The following is a 21,391-nucleotide window of genomic DNA, read 5'->3' as shown; positions in this document are numbered from 1 at the left end:
TCTGCTTAGGCAGGAGATTTTGTAGTTACAGGTACCAGATGCACTGTTGCTAAAAAGCGGGTAGATATGTGATCCTAGGAACTACTCATCAAGGAGAACTAAAGTGGGAAGGCTCTGTGGGGCCCAAGGCTCCCAGGGGAGGGGCTTCAGGTAGCCTGGGTCTAGGGTTGCCAGATAAGATGAAAGGACACCCAGTTCAATTTGAATTTCAGATAAATGACAGGTAATTTTTTAGTTTAAGTATATCCCCAGCCAGGAGCAGTGACTCACCCCTGTAATCCCAGCACTTTGGGAGGCCAAGGCAGATGGATCACTTGAGGTAAAGAGTTCAAGACCAGCTGGCCAACATGATAAAACCCTGTTTCTCTAAAACTACAAAAAATTAGTTGGAGGTAGAGGCACATGCCTATAATCCCAGCTACTCAGGAGGCTGAGGCAGGAGAACTACTTGGGAGGCAAAGATTGCAGTAAGCCAAGATTGCACCACTGCACACCAGGCTAAGTGACAGAGAGAGACTCCATCTCAAAAAAAAAAAAACAAAAAACAACAAAAAAAAAGTATATCCCCTACAATATTTGCAACATACTTGTACTAAAATAAAATTTATTATTTATCTGAAATTCTTAGCAAGGTGTTATATGTTTCTATTTGTTAAATCTGACTACCCTACATATGTCAAAGGGTAGTTCTGGCTCTCTAATTTTTCGAGCAAGTGAAGGCATATGATATCTTGATTTTGAAAATGATATCATCATCCAGAAGAAAGACAGATTCATCCTACTTGAATCATGGTAGTAAACAAAGGGATGAAGCTTAGGAGGCCCAAGAAATCAAGAACAAGTTTTGGAGAAAAATTGATTTAATGTCAGGTAATGAACATTTCTTTGCTCTAGGAAATTGAATAGCCATTTTATTGTATTCTCTTAGTCATGTAAGAGACTAACTGTGAATATGAAATAAACGACTTTTAAAACTGTGTAGAAATGGGTATTGGCAGGAAAGAGTACTTAACACTAATGGAGGTTGGACATGTAAATCCCTAAGCATTAACAGGAAACGATCTCACACTATTGATTTTGGCTACATTAAGAAAAGCCATAGACTACTTAGTCTTTCTTGTATGTTTTTCAGTCACTCTGGATTCTGTGTATTTATAATTACATTATGGGAACTGGGTAGGGAAAGGAGTGCTGGGAGAGCCGCTGTGCCTTTTCTCCTAGAGTCTCCACCATCACCATTCTAACCTTTCCATCTCTCCCTAACATTACCCTAGGGTATAAAATGCATTAGATATATGTAGATTTAACAATTAAATGATTAACAATATTTCTAAATTTTTGATGTTCAACTCCGTGTCTTGCAGACCATTTTACCCTGTAAAGATAGCTGGTTTTCCAGAACGCCAGTGGTCCTCTTTCAGAAATGGTGTAGGCCAGAATAGCAAGTGCCCAGGGTCTTTAGCTGAAGAGCCAAAATCTATGCTACTGTCACCAAAACATAACTCTGCAAGGCCAGAGACAACTGAAAACTCTGGGGTAGATTTTCTAAACCATCATTTAAAACCATCTGGCCAGGCGAGGTATCTCACGTCTGTAATCCCAGCACTTTGGGAGGCCAAGGAGGGAAGATCATATGGGGTCAGGAGCTTAAGACAGGCTGGCCACCATGGTGACTAAAATACAAAAATTAGCCAGGCGAGGTGGTAGCATATGCCTGTAATCCTAGCTACTTGGAAGGTTGAGGCTCAAGAACAGCTTGAACCCAGGAGGTGGAGGTTGCAGTGAGCAGAAATGGCACCACTGCACTCCATTCTGAGCAACGAAGTGAGACTCTCTAAAAGAAAAAAAAAAAAAAATTTCTATAGAGCTGAGTGTGGTGGCTCAGGCCTGTAATCCCAGCATTTTGGGAGTCTGAAGCAGGATGATTGTGTGAGTCCAGGAGTTCGAGACCAGCCTGAGCAACATAGTAAGACAAGTCTCTACCAAAAAGTCAAAAATTAGCCAAGCATGGTGGTGCATGCCTGTAGTCCCAGCTACTCAGGAGGCTGAGACAGAAGAATTGCTTGAGCCCAAGAAGCTGAAGCTACAGTGAGCCGACATTGCACCACTGCACTCGGCATGGGAAACAGAATGACACTCTGCCTAAAAAAAAAAAAGAAAAGAAAGAAAGAAAGAAAAGAAAAGAAAAAGAAAGGACAAGAAAGAAAGAAAAGAGGCCGGGCGCGGTGGCTCACACCTGTAATCCCAGCACTTTGGGAGGCCAAGGCGGGAGGTCACAAGGTCAAGAGATCGAAACCATCCTGGCCAACATGGTGAAACCCCATGTCTACTAAAAATACAAAAGTTAGCTGGGCGTAGTGATGCACACCTGTAGTCCCAGCTACTCAGGAGGCTGAGACAGGAGAATCACTTGAACCTGTGAGGAGGAGTGGAGATCATGCCACTGCCCTCCAGTCCAGCGACAGAGGGAGACTCCACCTCAAAAAAGAAAAAAGAAAAAGAAAACATCACTATCCTGGGCCTCTCACTTAAGCTTCTCTGGTTCGCTGTCCTCATCTCTAAACTCTGGAGTCACACTTTAGGATAAAGATGGCATATCGCATACATTTTTATTGACTGATTGAGACATGGTCTTGGCTATTGTCCAGGATGAAGTACAGTGGCAAGATCATAGCACACTGTAGCCCAACCTCTGGGCTCATGCAGTGCTCCCACTTCAGACTCCTGAATAGCTGGGACTACAGGCATGAACCACAGCATCCAGCCTTATTTATTTTTAAAATGTTTTTTATTGAGATATAATTCACGTACCATAAAGTTCACCCTTCTGAAGTACAAAATTAAGAGGTTCTTGTAAATTCTCAACATAGATTCATTCTTACTTCCTCCCTACACTGCTAAAATTACAGTAGAAAGATAAACTCACAAGGACAAAGAGAATGTGAGTGTTTATGTAATGATAATTGATCTTACAAACCTGAGAAGGCTAAATGCTAAGCTGGCAGTGGGGAAAGCCAAGAAGAATCTAATTTCCATTGCAGCACTCCCAAAAAGCTCAGGACTTGGCATCAGGTATCTGTGAATGTAGAAACAAAGTGAGGCTCAAGAGAATTGGTTGAAAGTCTACTTAAGAAGAAGTTGGGTCCAAATCCCCCCACCCTACTCTGCAAAGAAGAAGACTAAAGTGATTTCTCTGGAGAAGGAAATTTGATAATCTCTTGAGTAGAAGACCAAGTACATTTGAGGATGAGGATTTTCTAATGCAGGCAGAGAAATTCTTTAGCAGTTCACATCATGAATGCTATTTCCTCAGCCTTGCTCTGTTTGGTTCTCAGGATGCAAACAACTAGGCCTATACTCTGAAAGCAAGAGACTGAAAGAGCCATCGCTTAGGAATTTGACTAAAGCAAGGGTGAAGAACTAAAAATGTTGACATTTGGGGAAACCAGATCACCTTATCCTCAAATCCATGGTCACAAGTCTTGCCCGGGTACCTAGAGAGGCCAGTCAGATGCTTCGTGCTCATGGCAGGCAGCCATGATCCAGAGAATAGCCCTGATATGGTTTGGCAATGACCCCACCCAAATCTCACCTTGAATTGTAATAATCCCTGTATGTCAAAGGCAGGGGCCAGGTGGAGATAATTGAATCATGGGGGCAGTTTCCCCCATATTGTTCTCGTGGTAGTTACTAAGTCTCACGAGATCTGATGGTTTTATAAATAAGAGTTCCCCTGCACATACTTTCTCTTGCCTGCTGCCATGTAAGACATGACTTTGTACCCCCTTTGCCTTCTTCCATGATTGTGAGGCCTCCTCAGCCACGTGGAACTGTGAGTTAAACAAACTTCTTCCCTTTATAAATTACAGCTCCCCAGTATGTCTTTATAGCAGCATGGGAACAGACTAATAGAAGTCCCTTGATGGAAGATAAAGACCAAAATAAACACCATAAAATGGCAACTTACAGGAAACAAACAGATCTTTAAAGCTATTGTTATTATATTCAGAGAGATAAGTGAAAATATCCTAAAGATGAGACAAAAATAGTTTGCTCTATAAAAAATGGAGCATTCAGAAAAAAGTGAGTTGTTAGAAATTAAATATATTATAGTAGACATTAAAACTCCTGTGATAGGTATCATTTGGGGAATAAAGATCCCCAAGGATGTCTGTGTCCTAATCCCCAGAACCTTTGGCAAAAAGGGACTTTACAGACATGATTAAGGTTAGAGATCTTGAGAGAAGGAGATTATCCTGGATTATCAGACGGATAATAATAACATGTACACTTTTGTGTTTGTTTTTTGAGACAGGGTCTCACTCTGTCACCCAGACTGGAATGTAGTGGCATGATCTCAGCTAACTGCAGCCTCAACCTCCAGGGCTCAAGCAATCTTCCCACCTCAGCCTCGCAGGTAGCTGGGACTATAAGTGGGCACCACCACACCTGGCTAATTTTCATATTCTTTTGTAGAGACAGGGTTTTGTCATGTTGCCCAGGCTGATCTTAAACTCCTGAGCTCAAGTAATCTGCCCGCCTTGGCCTCCCAAAGTGTTGGGATTACAGGTGTGTGTCCCTGCACCCCACCTACATGTGCTCTTAAGAGCTGAGAATCTTGTGGCTAAGAGATGCCACAACAGAAAAAGAGGCAGGGGAGATTCAAAAGCATGAGAGGACTTGACCCACTCTTGCTGGCTTTGAGGATGAAGAAAAGGGAGCCACAGGACAAGAATTTCAGGCGACCTCTATAAGCTGAATGAGCCCTTAGTTGACCACCATCAGAAAAGCAGGACCTTGGCCCTACAATCATGTGACACTGAATTGTGCAAGAAACAAATTTTTCTCAAGAGCCTCCAGAAAGAACATAGCCCTCTAGATATCTTGACATTAGTCCTGTGAGGCTCAGGTTAGACTCCTGATCCTCAGAACATCAGTCAATACCTCTGTGCTATATTAAGCCACTCCATGGTTGGTTTGGAGTATAAAGTTAATTTTCTAGAGAGAAGACCAAAAACAAAGGTATGAAAAATAAAGGAGAACATATAAGAAAATCAGAGCCAGGTGAGGTAGCTCACGCCTGTGTAATTCCAGCACTTTGGGAGGCTGAGGTGGGCGGATCACGAAGTCATGAGGTCAGGAGTTCAAGACCAGCCTGGCCAACATGGTGAAACCCCATCTCTATTAAAAATACAAAAATTAGCCAGGTGTGGTGGCACACACCTGTAGTCCCAAGTACTCGGGAGGCTGAGGCAGGAGAATCGCTTGTACCCAGGAGGTGGAGGTTGTAGTGAGCTGAGATTGTGCCACTGAATCCCAGCCAGGGTGACAGAGTGAGACTCCTTCTCAAAAAAAGAAGAGTATCAGGAGACTGAAGACTGATCCCAGAGGTCTAACATCCAAAAAAGAGGTCAAGAGAAAGACATGGAAGAAACAGAAAAAAGGAAATCATTAGTGAATTAATTTAGGGAATTTCCCCAAACTGAAGGATTTCCAGATTGAAAGGGCTCACTGAGAATACAATACAAATTTATAAAGTTCAGAATGCTGGAGACAAAGACCCTACAAGTTCTAGAGATGAAAAAAAAAATGGTCACATTCAAAGTAAAAGGAATAACAATGGTTTTTGACTCACGAATAACAAAACTAGAAGACAGTGGAGGATTAGCCTTAATTTACTGAAGAAAAGTGGTTTCTACCTTATTTTCTTCTTAGATTGAAAGCATATAATGGAGGCAAATAAGAAGGTTAGGGATGAGTAATAGTGAGGGGTGAATAGAAAGGATGAATCCTCATCATTCATAATGGAAAACTGGTGAATAATGCCAAAAACTGGAATTATCAATATATGCAAGTTATTAATAACTAGGCTAGGTGTAGTGGCTCATGCCTGTAATCCCAGCACATTGGGAGGCCAGGCAGGTGGATCATTTGAGTTTAGGAATTGAAGATCAGCCTGGCTAACATGATGAAACCCCATCCCTACTAAAAATACAAAAATTAGCCAGTGGTGGTAGCATGCACCTGTAGTCTCAGCTACCTGGGAGGCTGAGGCAGGAGAACGGCTTGAACCCAGGAAGCAGAGATTGTAGTGAGCCAAGATTGCGCCACTGCACTCCAGCCTGGGTGACAGAGTTAGACTGTCTAAAAAAAAAAAACCCAAATGATTATGATTTGAAAGTGGCTGCCTTTAAGGAGGAAAATGCAAATGGTAAGAGGGTGAACTCCAGTGTTTTCTGTTTTGTTTTTTGGTTTTTTTTTGCAACCATCCTTGTTTGCCTCTTTAAAATATGTACATGTAAAACTAAAAAAAAACCGGAAAGTAAAAATAAAAAGACAAAGATAAATTAGTGAGACAATAAGTTTTAAAAAACAAATTAGGTTGCATGAATATACTAGGCACGCAAAGCTTTTTTTAGGGAGAAGCCATTTACTATTTCCCTGAATCCTTGAAGGAGCCATGAAATCTCTGTGTTTGTTGGGTGGAGAGAGCTCTCAGCCCCACACATTTCCAGTGAAATATAAGGGCCCCTACTGACACTATTTCTAATTTTCCTTTCAGCTCCGAAAATCTATGGTGCGTAGGAAGATGGACAAAACATCTTTTGTGATGAGAAAGCAAAGCAGATTGTAATCACATTTTTGGAAAAATATATTTGCATATTCGATCTTACAAGTAGAAAGATATCTGGCAAGACATTGACAAATGTTAATAATAGTTACTTCTTGATGGTAGGCTCAGATTACTTTTATTATCCTCTTTAGTTTGTTCTTGGTATTTTTTTTTAACACTGAGCTTATCCTATTAACAGTAATCTACATTATTTAATGGGTACAGGCTGGGCACGGTGACTCATGCCCATAGTCCTAACACTTTAGGAGGCCGAGGTGAGTGGATTGCTTGAACCCAGAAGTCCGAGACCAGTCTGGGCAAAATGGTGAAACCCCATGACTACAAAAAATACAAAAATTAGCTGGGTGTGGTGGTGCATGCCTGTAGTCCCAGGTACTTGTGGGATTGAGGCGAGAGGATCACTTGAGCTCTGGGAGGTCAAGGCTGCAGTGAAATGTAATTGCATCACTGCACTCCAGCCTGGGCAACAGAGTAAGACCCTGTCTCAAAAATAAAAAAGAAAAAGAAATAGGTACAAAGTAGTTTCAGTTGGGATGATGAAAATGTACTAAATGCCACTGGACTATATACTTTAAATGATTAAAATGGTAAATTCTGTCTTGTATATATGTTATCTACACAACAAAAATGAATTATCTAACACTTGCCCTTTATTCACTTCCAATTGATTATTAAAAATAATAGTTAACTATTTGAGAGGGTCAGAAAAAGTGTCAAACAAGTTTGAAGAAGATGTGACCAGCCTGGGTAACATAGTGAGACCCTGTCTCTGTATTTTAAAAACAATTGATATAATTTTTTTAAGTTTGAAGAAGACACTGTAAAATCTCCTAACAATCATATTTTCTGAAGACAGCTCTCTTGGTGGGATGTAACTCCAAAGTTTCTCTCAAAATTTTTTCTTGTTGTTCCATAAGGAAAATGAATTTAAGAGAAGTTCAGGCCAGGCATAGTGGTACGCACCTGTGATGCCAGCTACTCGGGAGGCTGAGAAGGGTGGATCACTTGAGCCTAGGAGATTGAGGCTGCAGCGAACCCTGATCACACCACTGCACTCCAGCCTGGGTGACAGATGAAGACCCTGTCTCAAAAAATAAAAATAAAGAGCCGGATGCAGTGGCTCAAGCCTGTAATCCCAGCACTTTGGGAGGCAGGTGGATCACGAGGTCAAGAGATCAAGACCATCCTGGTCAACATGGTGAAACCCCCGTCTCTACTAAAAATACAAAAAATTATCTGCGCATGGTGGCACGCACCTGTAATCCCAGCTACTCAGGAGGCTGAGGGAGGAGAATTGCCTGAACCCAGGAGGCGGAGGTTGCGGTGAGCCGAGATCACGCCATTGCACTCCAGCCTGGGTAACAAGAGAGAAACTCCGTCTCAAAATAAATAAATAAATAAATAAATAAAAATAAAAACAAGAGAGAAGTTTGATTCTGAGTAGGGGCAGGAGAAAGGTAGAGTAATATGGGTCCCCCATGCAAATTATTTTTTTCTTTTGAGATGGAGTCTCGCTCTGCTACCCAGGCTAGAGTGCAGTGGCATGATCTCAGCTCACTGCAACCTCCACCTCCCAGATTCCAGTGATTCTCCTGCCTCAGCCTCCTGAGTAGCTGGGATTACAGGCACACACCAACTACACCTGGCTAATTTTGTATTTTTAGTAGATTCAACATGTTGATCAGGCTAGTCTTGAACACCTAACTTCATGATCCAACCGCCTCGGCCTCCCACAGTGCTGGAATTACAGGCGTGAGCCACCACGCCTGGCCAAATTTTTTTAAATTTATTTTATTTATTTTTTTTAATTTTGAGATGGAGTCAAAACTTAAAAAAAGATCGTGCCAGTCTGCAGTGCATTCACCTCAAATGATCCATCTGCCTTGGCTTCCCAAAGTGCTGGGATTACAAGCATGAGCCACCACAACCAGCCAAAATGTTTTGTTCATTGTTGCAGTTAGGTTCCCTGTCACACAGCTTGTGAGATGGAGATTTGTGTGCAGGGGGTGGATTGGTAAGCACCTGGGATCGCCCTGCTGGGGAGAGAAGCCAGAATAATTCAGTGGGGGAAGAATGGACTGTGTGAGATGCAGTCACAGCAGAGGCCTCATCCCATTCCTCCAGAAACTCTGGAGCCACGTCTCTTCAGATTTGCCCCAAATGGAAGCAAAAGGCCCTGCCTTTATACTCCCATGCTGATCCACCCCAGGAAATGAGCTGCCCTCAGGAAATGATCTTGGGCAAGGTGGCTTTTCAAGATTGAGGGCAATTCTCACTAAGGAACTTCCCAGAGCGTCATCAACTGCCAACACTCCCAAGTCCTGAAGTTAAGATCTGGATGGCACCATGCATGTCCTCGCCAATCATGTACTCTATAACCTTCCTGGGCTTTTCTGTCTGTATTATAAATCATCCATACGAATCAGAATAGAGCTAAGGAGCGTCAAGCAGGAAGGTAAAGACTAAAGCTATCTTCCGATGAAATTGGAGTTTAAGAATAAGAAGAGGCTGGGTGGGGTGGCTCACGCCTGTAATCCCAGAACTTTGAGAGGCTGAGGCCAGTGGATCACAAGGTCAGGAGTCAAGACCAGACTGGCCAATATGACAAAACCCCATCACTACTAAAAATACAAAATTTAGCCAGGTTTGGTGGCAGGCACCTGTAATCCCAGCCACTCAGGAGTCTGAGGCTGGGAGTCTGAGGCAGGAGAATTGCTTGAACCTGGGAGGCAGAGGTTGCAGCGAGCCAAGATCGTGCCATTGCACTCCAGACTAGGCAATAGAACGAGACTCCATCTGAAAAATAAATAAATAAATAAGAAGAAAAATGTTCTACTCCCCAGATGTTAGGACCTTGATCCAGAGCCTCCTCCTCAGAGGAGGTAAATGATCCTATAATGATGTACTATGGCACTGTCACCAAAATCTTCTCAAAGCAGCTCCAATAGAAGCTTTGCTCATGGTATTGCTTAAGCCCAGCTCTTTTTCTCCAGCCCTTAAAAAAAAAAAGAAAGAAAGAAAGAAAAAGAAAAATACTGAAGCCATTTCATGGATTTTTTCCTAAAGCCCAAGATCCACAATGGTGTAAGTGCTTTTTTTTTTCTACAAAAACATCAAAATAAAAATGATGAGTCATTAAAGAGAATCTCTCTTTCCCTCAGTTATGTTCTGTCTTGTTTCCCCTCGAGGGAAACCGCCAAAGAAGGAGAGGTTTATAAAGCAGACGACAAGATGCAGATGTGAAATGACCTACCAGAGAGCTACGCCTGCTGACATGGGAAAGAAATATTCTCCCTCTAATCTCTACCAATAAACCAGCTGAGGTCTCCCCATTAGTCAGGGCACTTAGGAAATACCACTGGCTGGCCTAGGATTGAGGTGCCTGAAAAATATTTCCCGTGATTCTCTACATTTTCTTTAAGGTTTTGCATTCTGCACTGGAAAAAAAAAATTGAATCATTTTCTTCAATTCAGACTTTATTATACTCAATACTGGAATTTTAATGAAGCCAAAGATCAACATGAGGATACATACTAACACTCTGACTTTCTCCACAACCTTGGGGCGACAGAATGACATCTTGCAAATGAGGACAGTGCGACACAAAGAATATAAAGAAACCTACTGAAAATCAAATACCTCTTAAATATCAGAACTGTAACTCACTGGAGATCCCCCTTCAAGTTTAGTGCTCTTCTCACTACACCACACAATGGCTCTGAGGGTGAATGAATGCACTGCCACAGCTTAAGTCAGGAGGAAGAAACAGCCGCATGTGACCACTTCCTGTTTAACCCAGCAGCCTGGTGCCCATCCCAAGGGACAGACCTAGAATCAAAAAATTACGGGACAATCATGTGACTTGGGGCTGGAAACTCCCAAGTGAACATCTCGTTTGGTTCTTTGTCTTCAAGGAAATAACTTTATTGTCATGTCCATTTTATTGGAATAGCAGTTAAGTCCACAGAGGATCAGTAAGTGCTCAGGGCTTAGAGTTACTATTGAAGAGACAACCAAACTTGAATCCTCAAAATTACTTTGTGGTATAAGAAACAGCCAGACTATTTTGAACTGACGGGTCATATTTCAGACAGCCTGGGAAGGGACATTTACTCAATAAGTGGGTGGACTTCCATGTAGACAATCAGGTTTTGAAATTTTTTTTTTTTTTGAGACAGAGTCTCGCTCTGTGGTCCAGGCCAGAGTGCAGTGACGCAATCTCGGCTCACTGCAACCTCCACCTCTGGGGTTCAAGTGATTCTCCTGCCTCAGCCTCCTGCGTAGCTGGGACTACAGGCATGTGCTGAGGCAGGCAGATCCCTTGAGGTCAGGAGTTTGAGACCAGCCTGGCCAACATGGTAAACACCCTATCTCTTCTAAACATACAAAAATTAGCTGGGCGTGGTGGCAGATATTTGTAGTCCTAGCTACTCGGAAGGCTGAGGCAGGAGAATCACCTGAACCCAGGAGGCAGAGGTTACAGTGAGCTGAGATCATGGCACTGCATTCCACCTGGGGGACAGAGCAAGACTCCGTCTCAAGAAAAAAAAAAAAATATATATATATATATATATATATATATATATGTATACACAAACGAACAATGGAGGCCAGGTGCGGAGGCTCACACCTACAACTCCAGCATTTTGGTAGGCTGAAGCAGGAATTCCAGATGATGCCCAGACTGTATGTGACCATAGAAATCTGTCTTACAACCTATGTCAGCCAGTTCAGAAAACCAAGCCACAGCCTATGCAGCAATTAGCCCAGGAGAGTTAGGACTTAGCCCGTAACTGTCAGGTTCCCTATTTTTTGCCTATTCCAACTCAGGACCAACCGGCAGAAGCCAAATATGCTCCCCAAACTAATCATAGGAGAGGCCCACTGCTAGTTGGCCTGCCTGCAGCTTCCCCATGCCAACAACCTCTAATCAAATCATACTGGAGGCCTTTGGTGGTTTTTTGTTTTGTTTTTTCATTATAAATCTTGCTCTTCTCCTGGCTGCCTTTGAGTCTCTGCCAAACACAAATGATGGTGGCTGACTCCCTGGATAGAGCAAGCTCTGACTAAAGAGCCTCTGATTATTCTCATTTGGGTATCTCTGTTTATTTCTCTATTTTTCCTGGAGGTTCACAAGACACAAGCTGCACTGCCCACTGCCACAGACCCCAGGCTTCAGTCAGGTGTGGCTCCAGGAAGGCCCCTTGTGTCTTGCTGCTTGTGGCTTTTGAGTCCCTGATGACTCATGGTAAATCAGCACCAGGCTTGCATTCTGCTGTTTTACATTGAGTTCTTTGCCCATTTATTCTGTTTGGTACCCAGGTTATTTACTCATTCCCATTGGCTTGGCCTCCTTTGTGACATCAGTTCCATTTCCTTTTTTCTTTCTTTCTTTTTCTTTTTTTCTTTTTTCTTTTCTTTTTTTTTTTTTTTTTTTTTGAGATGGAGTCTTGCTCTGTTGCCCAGGCTGGAGTGCAGGGGTGCAATCTCAGCTCACTATGACCTCTACCTCCCCAGTTCAAGCAATTCTCCTGGCCTCAGCCTCCCGAGTAGCTGGGATTATAGACACACACCACCATGCCTGGCTAATTTTTGTATTTTTAGGAGGGACAGGGTTTCACCATGTTGGCCAGGCTGATCTTCACCTCCTGCCCTCATGATCCTCCTGCCTCGGCCTCCCAAAGTGCTGGGTTTACAAGCATGAGCCACCACACCCCACCCCTACTCAGTCCATTTCTTCTCATTTTTTCTCTTTTTGTGCTTTCAATTTGCATTATGCTGTCTAAAAGAATTGTTTAACACAGAAAGAGAATCAAAAGGTACAGCCCAGGTATAGGCCCTATTAGCAAATTTTTTTTAAATCATCCTCATAGACTGGGGAATTTGTGGTTCTCACCAAACTGATAGCTATTCAGACAAATTTTGTCATGGATTACCAATAAAACCGAATAAGGCATTTCTGTCCGATTTTTCCCCCTGCCCCTGGAAGCTTGGCTTTGATCCAGAGAGAACATGCTCTCTGTTTTACTGCATACTGGGAGGCACAGATTGTGGGCACCACATTCAGAGGTGGCCCATTATCAGGTTGGGGCCTGAGACACAAAGTGTACAACCATTACTTTTAAGTAACTGTTGCCCCTCTCCTGGGGCTGTGTAAGTCTAGATCTTCTCTTCCAGGAGAAACTTCTTCTGACTGGCACTCTCATTATAAGCCTAATTCTTGAGACTTCTTTCTAAATGCATGACTTCACCATGGTCCTTCAATGGCCGCTCTGGGGAAACATTTGACTTAAGCAATATTGTTCGTTTGAGAGGGAACTTAGAAAAGAAAGGAAATAAGCTTTCTCATGTCCAGTGGACACTACGTTTTCATTGCTATGTGGAGGCCTCTGAATGAAATTCTGATCCAATAATTGGTTCACTAAAAAACGATCGGCCAAAGCTAATGAGGAATTGGACAAACTTAAGCAATAACAAACCAGATTCATTTCCCTAGTAAACCTCCCCACTGCTTGTTCTCAGCTGCTTCCCTATATCCAGCCCTCCCTCTTCTGCCCTATCCTTGTGATCCTTCTTCTTTTGCCCCTCCACAGACTCCTCCTACTGCTTGCCCTGAATCCAGGCTCCCCATCCTTTCCTGACAACTTTCCTAAGACCTGAAAATATCTGTTGCCTCTAAAGATCAATCCTGCCCTTGAACCAGCATGCAACTGTAAAATTTAACCTTAGACCCTCTGAACTTTATCATCATTCTCACTACAAGCATGTGAAACATCAGCAGCAACGATACATCAGTGGAAACCATAACACTGCATTGAACTGGCCCAAAGGATCTCACCCAGAAGATCATGTTAGCTTCTTCTTCCCACCTTAAACCATGGTCAAATCCTATTAGCTTAATCTAGACCTGTTTATGTCAGAATGCTAGTTCACTTCTGTTCTTCCCAGTTAGGCGAACCACTAATTCCTTATTTTTTTGAAATAGAGTCTCTCTCTGTCACCAGGCTGGAGTGCCTGTAATCCCAGCACTTTGGGAGGCCGAGGTGGGTGGATCATGAGGTCAAGAGATCCAGACCATCCTGGTCAACATGGTGAAACCCCGTCTCTACTAAAAATGCAAAAATTAGCTGGGCATGGTAGCGCACGCCTGTAGTCCCAGCTACTCGGCAGGCTGAGGCAGGAGAATTGCTTGAACCTGGGAGGCAGAGGTTGCAGTGAGCCGAGATCGTGCCATTGCACTCCAGCCTGGATAACAAGAGCAAAACTCTGTCTCAAAAAAAAAAAAAAAAAAAAAAAAAAACAATAAGGGCTGTAGCTCTTTAAAATAGAAATGCTTCAACCCATCCTGAAAATAGACTCAAAATAACTAAAATATATTCAAATTCCATGGAGAGAATGAAATCAATGCAGGAAGGCACTCAAAGGGCCCTTGAAGCTTTGGTTCCTGGTCGTGTCCCACCCTTACAATTTTTCTAAAATTATGTTATTGACAGGTGACACATGACCTACAAGTAACCTCAGCCATCTTTTAAAATTTTCCCCATCAGGCTGGACACGGTGGCTCACACCTGTAATCCTAGCACTTTGGGAGGCTGAAGCAGGCAGATCATGAGGTCAAGAGATGAAGACCATCCTGGCCAACATGATGAAACCCCGTCTCTACTAAAAATATAAAAATTACCTGGGCGTGGTGGCACATGCCTATAGATCTGGCTACTCAGGAGGCTGAGACAGGAGAATCTCTTGAACCTGGGAGGTGGAGGTTGCAGTGAGCTGAGACAGTGCCACTGTACTGCAGCCTGGTGACAGAGAGAGACTCTGTCTTAAAAACACAAACAAAAAAATTTCCCCATCAATGTTGATTTGATGCCTGGCTAATTTTTTGTATTTTAGTTGAGATGGGGTTTCACTGTGTTGCCCAGGCTGGTTTCAAACTCTTGAGATCAGGCAATTTTTTCACACCATAAGGAGTAGTTTCATGGAGAAATTTAGCTAATGTTTATTTGAAATCATCTGGTGCCACCAGCCTGGTTGGAAAGGATTAGAGATTATATGTGTGAAGAGTATAACCAGATTTTTTCTATTCTTCCTTTTTAAAACAAGAAACTGCAAATTGATATTTTGTAATGGCCTCTTTGAGTCTCTCCAGAGAGTTATCTTTTGAGGGTTTAGTTGGGACCATAACCTTGTTTAAGGCTTCTTGTTAGGAAATGCTGCTGAAGCTTTTTTTTTTTTTTTTGAGAGGGAGTTTCAGTCTTGTTGTCCAGGCTGAAGTGCAATGGTGCAATCTCAGCTCACTGCAACCTCCATCTCCCAGGTTCAAGCAATTCTCCTGTCTCAGTCTCCTGAGTAGCTGGGATTACAGTAGTGCACCACCATGCCTGGCTAATTTTTTGTCTTTTTAGTAGAGATGGGGTTTCTCCATGTTGGTCAGGCTTGTCTCGAACTCCTGACCTCAAATGATCTGTCCACCTTGGCTTCTCAAAGTGCTGGGATTACAGGAGTGAGCCACCACTCCTGGCCTGGAGCATTTCTTTAGCTTCCAGAGTCTCTCTTTCTGTGTGGGCCTCAACCTTTATAGCAGCCCCCTTTCCAGATAGTAGGGGTGCACCTCAAGTTCCTTAATTTCTTCTTCATTTCTGATGGGCTTTCCAACTGAGATCTGAAGCCCCTTTTGTTTCCAGAGCATGCTCAAACCTAGTTGGTCAATTACATACTTCTGGTACCTAGGTGACTAGCTCTACCAAGTGCAAAAGTTGTCTACTGTGTTTTATTTTTTATTATTCTTACATTGATAAGTAAAAATTAAATATATTTACGATGTACAACATGAAGTTTTGATATACGTAAGATATTTAACATATGCATTATTTCACACACTTATCATTTCTTTGTAGTGAGAACACTTCATTGTCTGGGTGAAATTGTATATTTTGTCAGTATTACAGGAGGAAACACGAGGTCAAATAGGGAGCCTAAAACTAGTTCAGAAGTATTGGCAAGCTTTGCAGTGACAGCTACTGCCCTAAAATAAGTGAGATAAATCTTTATGACCAGGTCACGGATGAGGCTACAGTAAGCAATGGGTTTTGAAGGTTCCCATGGATTTAAAATCCCAAAGGTATATCTAGATTGCTCATGCCACCGTTACATTTGCATATTCTTTTTTTTTTTTTTTTTTGAGATGGAGTCTCACTCTGTCACCCAGGCTGGAGTGCAATGGCTCTCAATCTTGGCTCACTGCAACCTCCTTCTCCCAGTTTCAAGTGATTCTCCTGCCTCAGCCTCCTGAGTACCTGAGATTACAGGTGCACACCACCATGCCCGGCTAATTTTTTGTATTTTAGTTGAGATGGGGTTTCACCATGTTGCCCAGGCTGGTCTTGAACTCCTGAGCTCAGGCAATCCATTCACTTTGGCCTCCCAAAGTGCTGGGATTACAGGCATAAGCCATTGCACCTGGCCCATTTGCACATTCTTTAGCTCTCAAATGTTATTGAAAAATATTTTTTACATTATCCTAAATACATATATATATATTCTCTGCATGTCTGAGTTATGGTTCAATTAAATTTATTTTTTTTTTTTTTTTGAAACAAGGTTTCCCTCTGTCACCCAGTCTGGAGTGCAATGGCATGATCTAGGCTCACTTCAGCCTCTGCCTCCTGAGCTCCAGCAATCCTCCCACCTCAGTCTTCTGAGTAACTGGGACTACAGGCATGCACCACCATGCCTGACTAATTTTTGTATTTTTTGTAGTTATGAGGTCTCACTATATTGCCCAGGCTGGTCTCCAACTCCTGGGCTCAAGCAATCCACCCACATCAGCTTCCCTCTCAAAGTGCTGGGATTATAGATGTGAGCCACCAGGACATCCAATCAATTCTTATGGGAAGTATTTCAGGTATGGCTCTGAAGAGACTTTGCTCAACTTTTTGGGCCATTTTTTGACCTTCTGGTTTATTGTGAAAGAAGAATCCTCAATATCTTGCTATATAAGTTCAATTGGCTTTTTGTACCCAGGATTTAGTATCTGAGTTTCTGACCAACATTTGTATAATTTGATATAACTCAGGTAACCCTGGGGTCATATGCACCAGGTCAACATCAATTCAAAGGCTAACAAGGTGAGAAGAGCCCAGTTAGCTTAGTTGCTCAAATGAAGAGAGTTCAATCAAGAATGGTTCATTCAGGCTAGGCACAGTGACTCATGCCTGTAATCCCAGTACTTTTGGGAGGCCAAGGCAGGCAGATAACTTGAGGCCAGAAGTTCAAGACCAGCCTGGCCAACGTGGCAAAACCCCATCTCTACTAAAAATACAAAAATTAGCTGGGCATGGTGGTGCACCCCTGTAATCCCAGCTACTCAGGAGTCTGAGGTGGGAAGATCACGTAAGCCCAAGTGGTAGAGGTTGCAGTGAGCCAAGATCACACCACTGCACTCCAGCCTGGGTGACAGAGCAAGATTCTGTCTCAAAAAAAAAAAAAGAATGAATGGTGCCAGGGTCGGGTGCAGTGGCACATACCTATAATCTGAGCACTTTGGGAGGCCAAGGGAGGAGGATCACTTGAGGCCAGAAGTTTGAGACCAGTCTGGGCAACATAAAAAAACCTTGTCTCTACAAATAATTTAAAACTGAGCTGGACATAGTGGCATGTATCTGTGGTCCCCAGCTACTCAGGAGGCTGAGGAGGGAAGATCTCTTGAGTCCAGGTGATAGAGGCTGCAGTGAGCCATGACTTACCACTGGACTCTAGCATGGGCAACAGAGTGAGACCCCATTCCAAAAATTAAAAAAAAAAAAATCAGGTTCCTCGAAAGGGTTTCCTTTCCTGTAATGTCACCCATCTTATATACAGGCCCTCTTCGCATCACCTGGTAGGAATTGAGACTTAGGCTACTGAAAAATAAGTCAATACTAGGGCTACTGCTTTTCCTATGAATAATAAAGTCCATTGATTCTGGAATGTTGTGATAATATCTATAAAATAGGCAGGCTAATTTGTTAGCTTGCAAGTAGAAAAAAACTCACACCTTTCACAACTCTTAGCCATCTTATTATTACAATTCTAAATTTCCTTTCCTTACATTCAATTATGATTCTCCAGGAGAATGTCAGTAGTAAGAATGGTACTATTTATCCATTGAATTGGAGGAACTAGCAGGGCTTGCCAGTGCAGATGACCAGTAGAGAGTTGAATATTGCCATGTTTGGCATATGAGTGGTACTAAAAACAAGGATTTGGGAGAGATGACCCAGAAAAAACACACAACATATACGATACACTGCAGTCAGCTCACGTCTGCTTAACATGAGCCAACTGAATGCATATCTTCCCAATTCTATGTTCAGCGACTTCATCTTGGTATCTTGAGACTGACTGTAATGAAAGTATTTATACCATGGAAATTAGCAAATGCTACAAATCAAGGCTTCCTCTACCACCATGAGAGCTAGTCGTTATTGGCATGCTACAAGAGTATGGTGGGCTGGGCCTGGTGGCTCACACCTGTGATCCCAGCATTTTGGGAGGCTAAAGTGGGTGGATCACCTGAGGTCAGGAGTTTGCTACCAGCCTGGCCAACATGGTGAAACCCTGTCTCTACTAAAAATATTGAAAATTAGCTGGGCTTGGTGGCAGGTGCCTGCAATCCCAGCTGCTCAGGAGGCTAAGGCAGGAGAATTGCTTGAATCTGGGAGGCAGAGGTTGCAGTGAGCCAAGATCACGCCGTTACACTCCAGCCTGGGCAACAAGAGCGAAACATCATCTCAAAAAAAAAAAAGAAAGAAAGAGAAAGAAAGAGAGAGAAAGAGAGAGAGAGAAAGAGAGAAAGAGAGAAAGAAAGAAAAAGAAAGAAAGAAAGAAAGAAAGAAAGAAGGAAAGAAAGAAAGAAAGAAAGAAAGAAAGAAAGAAAGAAAGAAAGAAAGAAAGAAAGAAGGAAAGAAAGAAAGGGTATGGTGTAGCTGATAAATGGTAGCAACTTCATCTATTTTCTTCTTCTGTGAAATGTGAAGAATAATCATGTCTATGTCATGGTATTTTTTAGAGAATTAAATGAGACACTTTGTAAAACATATACAATAGTACTCTTGGTACATATTGTATCTAATCAAATCTGAGATGCTACCAAATTGAAAATTTGGCATTCTTTTAAGTCATACTGCCAAGAAAGAAAAATCACTTAATTAAATCCTGTATTCTTGCCACATTGATTATAAGACACATCTCAATTTCAGAGATAGTAAAATGTGAAAAAAAAAGTCTGGAATGAATAAAGTAAGTAGCATACTTTCAACATGCTTCACTAATGGTATGTTATCACTGTGAGTAGCTAAAATGTGTGTAGGTGTAGTAAAGAAAATCATGTGTTTCTAGTTCTACAATTTTAATCACCAACATAATCAAAATTTCTATCCATAAAAATGCTCAGAAATCAGATGGTTTGCATTAATGAATACTCAGCATACAAATAGGTGGGAAAGAAAAAATTTGAAATATGACTATTTTTTAAAAATAGAACCAGACACAAAATTCAGTGATTTGTGAATTTCAAATAGTTTTAAAAAACAACAACAATGAAGATTTAAACATATAAGAAGCATGGGTGGGACCACAATAATAACACCTGTAATAATAAACAAGTGAATTCAGAATTAGGAGTTCTCTAAACAACTTGTCCACATCTTAGAAAAATGTGAACTTACATGAAAAGGGAGGGGAGTATCACCGAGTACCAGCTCGGTCGGGAGACCCCCACTCAGGTGGCACTGAAGGTGTTGAGAGGCAGATACCCAAGCAGAGTAACAGAGTGGATCTATCCAGATGAACCAACACCCTGAGAGCTGAGAGGCTGACAGCATGCCAGACTGAAGGCCGAAAGCAGAGGCTCATCCACCTTTTTATTTGCTCTTAGACAGGTGATTCTTATTAATACACAGGTGCTCTACATTTGCTCGTAACTGAAGAATCTACCACGTAGGCAGCTGTTACCCACCTACTACTAATTACAAACTAAAAGGTGTCTTCCACAGAGCAGCCATGGGGCAGGGTAAACTTAATGTTTCTCAGCAAAGTACTGTGTGTGTTTATTTGACTAATTATGTATATGTCCTAGAAAAAAAAGACAGGGAACATGTTATTTGGCCGGGCACTGTGGCTCACACCTGTAATCCCAGCTCTTAGGGAGGCAGAGGCGGGAGGATAGCTTGAGCCCAGGAGTTCGAGACCTGCCTGGGCAATATATCGAGACCCCGTTCTCCACAAAAAGGAAAAAGAAAAAAAGACAGGGGACTGGTAAATAATGACAAAGGAAGAGAATTGGCTGCAGTGTAATTAGCTCAAGGCTGTGGGAATACACTTATACTGTGTAAAGAAAAATTCCTGGAAACAAATGAGTCCAAGCTACCAAACTTGGAGAGAGAAGAGAAACTACTACCTTTGTACAAAAGAACTTCAGAGGGAAACAGGGCTTATTTTCTTTCTACAGCATTGCAACTAAAAACTAATAGGAGAGCCTACTATAATTAAGTGAAGACTTTACAGCTATTACAGAGAACACAGTTTTAAGCAGACTATAAAACATTGTGACTTTTCTGTGAAGAGGGAGGTGTGGGAAAAAATAAAAAACAAAACCAAATTCATAATGGCTTTCAGAAAAACTTAACTCTCAACCCCTTAGAAGCAATCCCTAGTACCCTCCGGGGAAGAAGCCTAATGTTCTTCATGAGAAGATCCAGCTTTGGGTCCAGGGCTCAGTCCACTGCTGGGCTTGTTTGCCTGCAGCTGAGGCACTCTGCTGGTAATAGTTTGCAAATCAGTTTCCATACCATAAGGAGTAGACACTCCCCAAGACCAGTGTAATGGATGTGGTATAAAATTTTGCAGGAGGAGATGTGTTTCTGCGATGTCATTTGGATGTGAGCCTTGGGCAAAGCAGTCTGTGAACCTCAGAGTTGTTTGTTTGTTTCGTGAAAGAGGGTTTTGCCCTGCACCCACACTGGAGTGCAGTGGCATTAACACGGTTCACTGCAGTCTTGACCTCATGGGCTGAAAAGTAATCCTACCACTGAAGTCTCCTGAGTAGCTGGGGCTACACGTACATATCACCATGGCTGGCTAATTTTCTATTTTTTAAGGAGATAGGGTCTCATCATGTTGCCCAGGCTGGTCTCGAATTCCTGTGTTTGAGATGAACCTTCCATCTCAGCCTCCCAAAGTGCTGGGATTATAGTCGTGAGCCACGTGCTGAGCCAAACTTCAAAGCTTTATCAGCAGTAAAGAATCCTGTGATTTACCTGTCAGGAGTCATAAGACTCCTGAAAAGATCAAGATATGTGTTTTTAAATTATTTTAAAACTGTAAAAATGCTGTATAATAAGAAATGAATTACTATTACTACTACCACTACTACTCTTATTTGCCCTGAAAATAGTTTATCAGTCACCATATCACTGATGAACTTGGGACATGATTCTGCACAAAATGATAGTAAAGGGACAGTAAGGTTGCTCTGGGAGGCTGAGGCAGGAGGATCGCTTGAGCTCCGAAAGTTTGAGATCAGTCTGGTCAACACAGATAGACGCTGTCTCTGCAAAGAAAATCAAAAAATTTTTTGGCCAGGCGCAGTGGCTCACGCCTGCAATCCCAGCACTTTGGGAGGTCGAGGCAGGTGGATCACAAGGTCAAGAGATCGAAACCATCCTGGCCAACATGGTGAAACCTCGTCTCTACTAAAAATACAAAAATTAGTTGGG

This window comes from Callithrix jacchus, chromosome 16 (genome assembly GCF_049354715.1).
Source record: "Callithrix jacchus isolate 240 chromosome 16, calJac240_pri, whole genome shotgun sequence".
Classification (NCBI taxonomy): domain Eukaryota; kingdom Metazoa; phylum Chordata; class Mammalia; order Primates; family Cebidae; genus Callithrix; species Callithrix jacchus.
This window is presented reverse-complemented; position numbering follows the sequence as displayed.